The sequence below is a fragment of the Lepidothrix coronata genome, unplaced genomic scaffold (assembly GCF_001604755.1).
Source record: "Lepidothrix coronata isolate B3197 unplaced genomic scaffold, Lepidothrix_coronata-1.0 Scaffold233, whole genome shotgun sequence".
NCBI classification, from domain to species: Eukaryota; Metazoa; Chordata; class Aves; order Passeriformes; family Pipridae; genus Lepidothrix; species Lepidothrix coronata.
This window is the reverse complement of record NW_016690413.1, coordinates 1,162,834-1,167,521: the sequence shown is the minus strand read 5'-3', so window position 1 is coordinate 1,167,521 and position 4,688 is coordinate 1,162,834.

Here is a 4,688-nt window from a genome sequence, read left to right as displayed (position 1 = left end):
ACCCCAAAAAACCAAGGAAAACCCCCCAAATTAAAATCCAGAAACCTTTTTTTTTTTTTTTGTGGGGAAAACCTGGGCGACTTCCCAATTAATTCTCCAGTGTTGGGGGAACAACTTTGGATGATTCTGGGGGAAACAAAAAACAAACCAACGGGGAGTGAAAGAGGGGCAGAAAATATAAAATCAAATGTTACAAAAGCGACGTCAAAACCTTTCTGGGATCCCACCAGCCCAGTGCTCGGAAACGGGAATTTCAGCCCAACGTGGAGAATTTAAAAGAAGCCTTAAAAGAATCGGGGATATTTTAGTTTTAAGGTTTGGAACTGAAAAGCAAAACAGGTTTCGTGCATCCAGGCTTAAAAAAGTGTTAGATCCCGAATTTCTTCGTGTGTAATTGAGAGTAAAAATCCCAAAAATACTATTTTAGGGGTTGGGAGAGATTTTGTTTTAAAGGGAAGGGGAAAATCCTACATGGAACGAGGCTGAAAACGCCCCGAAATCCAGCAGGGAATGAGGCTGTTGGGATTCCAGCCGGTTCTGACGTGGTTTTCCGGGAGTGCCGCGGGGGATCCGGGGGGTTTGTTCCGTTGCGTCCCCGTTTCTGCCAAATCGTGGATAAATCTCGGGAAGGGTTGAAGTGGATCCATGTGCGAATTCCGGGAGAAAGGCTTTTCCTTTGGGGCCGGAGCCCCGCCTTGAGTTGGGTGTTGTGGGACTGGGCTCGGTCAGGTTGAAATAGTTGTTCAAACACTTTAATACAGTTTTTCCAAACCTCCTCCTCATCCTCCTGTTCTCCTTTTTGCCGGAAGAAACCCCCACAGAAACATGGGGGGGAAAAAAAAAAAGACAAAAAAAATCTCAGTGAAACGGAAAATTCCCATCATGGGTCTGCCTGGAGGGGAAATCCTTGGGAATTGTGGAGGAGGGGGGTTTAGACACAAACTTAGGAACAAATCTTGGGTTTATTCCTACTGCTGTTGTTGCCTTTGGGATTCCTGAATCCTGGAGGGCTTTGGGATTCCTGAATCCAAAGGGGCTCTTTGATTACCTTTGGGATTCCTGAATCCCTGAGGGCTCTTGGATCACCTGTGGGATTCCTGAATCCCTGAGGCCTTTGGGATTCCTGAATCTCTAAGGACTTTGGGATTTCTGATTCCAAAGGGGCTGTTGGATCACCTTTGGGATTCCTGAGTCCCTGAGGCCTTTGGGATTCCTGAATCTCTGAGGACTTTGGGATTTCTGATTCCAAAGGGGCTCTTTGATCACCTTTGGGATTCCTGAATCCCTGAGGGCTCTTGGATCACCTTTGGGATTCCTGAGTCCCTGAGGCCTTTGGGATTCCTGAATCTCTGAGGACTTTGGGATTTCTGATTCCAAAGGGGCTGTTGGATCACCCTTGGGATTCCTGAATCCAAAGGGGCTCTTGGATCACCTTTGGGATTCCTGAATCCCTGAGGGCTCTTGGATCACCTTTGGGATTCCTGAGTCCCTGAGGGCTCTTGGATCACCTGTGGGATTCCTGAATCCCTGAGGCCTCTGGGATTCCTGAGTCCCTGAGGGCTGTTGGATCACCTCTGGGATTCCTGAATCCCTGAGGCCTTTGGGATTCCCGAGTCCCTGAGGGCTGTTGGATCTGTCGGGGAATCACCTCCTGGAGCGGCACAAACCTCCCGTTGGACTCCGCGCTCCGTCGGAAAACCCGGGAGCGCCCCGGAAAACCCTCCGGGTGGAATATCCGGCCTCGTATCCCGTTTTCCCGCCCCTCCACTGCTTCGCTGCATGAGCTGTTCCGGGGGGGGGGTCCGGCTCCCGCCTCTCCTGGGGAGAGGGATCGAGGGATTCCTGCAAAGCCATAAAAAAAAAAACCTCCTCCCTCGGCGACGTCGCGACGACGGGAATTTTCTAAGCCAGTGACTAAATAATGGGAAACGACTGTTGTACTTTAGATTTTAGCAACTTGTGAAATAAACCCCGGATTTTCATTGGAAACCCGTGTTGGAATTTTGGGAGCCGTGTGGTTTTTCTTGGATTTCATTCTCTCTTTTTTTTTATATATATATATAAATATAAATATAATTAATTTATTCTCCAGTTTCAGCCCTGAAACACAGAGGGTTGAACCTCCTCCTTTATGTCCTCAGCCTTTCCAGCTCGTGGAAAAACGGGACTTCACTCATTTTTGTGTTCCAGGGTTTTCTGTACCTGCCATTCCCGCTGTGATGGTGAGGAAAACTCTTGGATAATCATAAATCCAAGCTCATTTGGGGTTGGGGTTTTTTTGTTTCTACAGGTGTTTTTAGCATCGTTTTGGGATCCCTTCATTTCCCTCTGGATTCTCAGACCCAGTTAAAACTTTTTATTTCTGGCTTACTGAGGAAAAATTAAATTCCCGAAGTACAGTCCAGGATGGCAAATGAGGGATTTGGGCTGCAGGAGGGAGTGGAATGGAGCAAATTTAGGGAGAGCTCATCAAAAAAAACCAATTTGGCTCATTTTTCCCTCTCCTTTTGGAAGGAGGGAGCACAGGGTGGGGGGTTGTCCCTTGGATTTATTTTGACTCCAAATCTCCCATAATAACCCCGACATTTAATAATAAATAATAATAATAAATGATAATAATTTCCCACTAAACCCTGACAGTCTCAGCAGCAGAAGGATCTGGAATCAATAATTAATCCATAACTGTATTGTGAGGGGGTTTCAGTATTGGAAGGACAATAAACAAATGGAGAAACACTTGGATCTGCCTCTTATTCCGAGGATTTCGGGGTTGGGATGCATCTCCCGGAGCGGTGAGACGAGGGTTTGGATCTGCTCCTTCCTCTGCCAAGGTTCCTTCCCAAAAAAAAAAAAAAAACCAAAGCAGGTTGATGGGAGAACAGGGAAAGAAGAAGACAAAAATCTGGAATTTCTGTGGAATTTCATGGATTGAAATGAAAAGCCCCAGATGGAGGGAACACCCTCCCAGGTGCCATCCCGGGATGTGGACGGAGCACGTGTGGAAACGAGACCCAGCCACCTCCTCATCCCTTCTTCCCACCTGGAATTGCCGCTCCGCCACTCGGATACCCTTTGGAATTCACCTGGATACCCCAGGATGGCTCAGGGGGCCGTTGGATCCCTCCCCCCTGGGACGAGGACACGGGATTTCGTGGCAAACTGGAACGTTGCCAGATTGGTTTTGTCCCCAGTTCCGGATAAAATCCCGAGCTGTCGGAGCATCCTGGGAAGTGCCACGGACACCCAGGGGTTCCCATCCCACCTCGGGCTCTCCGGGTGGAGAGCTTTGGAACATCCAGGGCCGTGGGTGTTGTCCTGCTCTCCATCGTCTCCTGCTCATCAGCAGGAAGGGGAGGAATCACTTCCCGTGCTCCGGAGTCACCGGTTTGGGAACAGAGAGGGAAGCTGGGACGTGGATCCTGCTCCAGGTCAAGCCCAGGGTGAAAGGGGGGAAAAAAAACTGATCCTTTTTATTTTTCAGCCCAGATTCCGTGGGCAGCTCGTGGCTGGATTGCCAAGGAACCTCAGAACCTTGGGATTCCCGCCCGTGCTGGATCGAGCCCGGGCTGTCTGGGGGACTGGGACATACTGGGACACTGACTGGTCATACTGGGTGGAGCTGGAAACCCCCCCAGTCCTCATGGAGCCTCCTGCCAGACGTGCTCCGAGTGCCAATCCCAGCCCTGCGGTGGGTGGGAGATGATCCCAGGGAAACGATGGATCCCATTGGTGGGAAGATGTTCCCAAGCGACCGATGGATTCTCTTGGATGGGAAGGTGATCCCAAGGAAGCGATAGTTCCCATCAGGTGGAAAGGTGATCCCAAAGAAGTGATGGAGCCCGTGGGGAGAGAAGATGCTCCCGAGGAAATGACGGATCCAATTGGGTGAGAAGATGCTCGCAGAGAAAGGATGGATCCCTGTGCGGGGGAAGATGCTCCCAAGGAAGTGAAGGAGCCTGCTGGGTGGGAAGATGCTCCCAAGGAAGCCCCTCAGGTGGGAAAGTGATCCCGAAGAAGTGATGAAGCCCATGGGGTGAAAAGATGCTCCCAGAGAAATGATGGATCCGGCTGGGTGTGAAGATGATCCCAAGGAAGTGCTGGAGCCCGTTGGGTGGGGAAGCGATCCCAGAGGAGCGCTGGATCCCACCTGGCTCCAAACCTGCCCCCCGGGACCCCCCTGGCCCCAAACCCACCGCTCCGGGCCCCACTCTCCGCGTTGCCCTTTTAAATCCGCGCGTTGCCCTTTTAAGCCGCGCCCCCTCCCTCACGTGACGGGATCACGTGGCTCCCGCGTAGCGAGTCGCGGGGCAGTGACGTCACGAGGGAAGCGCCGCGATGGCGGCGCCGAAGGTGAAGCAGGACATGGCCCCGCCGGGCGGGTACGGCCCCATCGACTACAAGCGGCACCTCCCGCGCAGGGGCCTCTCAGGTGGGCGCCGGGGTCCCCTCGGGGCTCGGGGGGCGTCGCTCGGGGGGGCCCGTCCCGGCCCCGGTGCCGCTCTGACCGTGCCCCCCCCACGCCCCCAGGGTACAGCCTGTTCGCCATCGGCGTCGGGAGCCTCTTGCTGGGCTATTACACCATCATCAAGTGGAACCGCGAGCGCAGGTGACGCCCGGGGGGATCCCGGAGCCCCCCCCCGGGTTTCCCCGTCCAGCTCCGGGGGTTCCCCGTTCCCCCCGCACACACA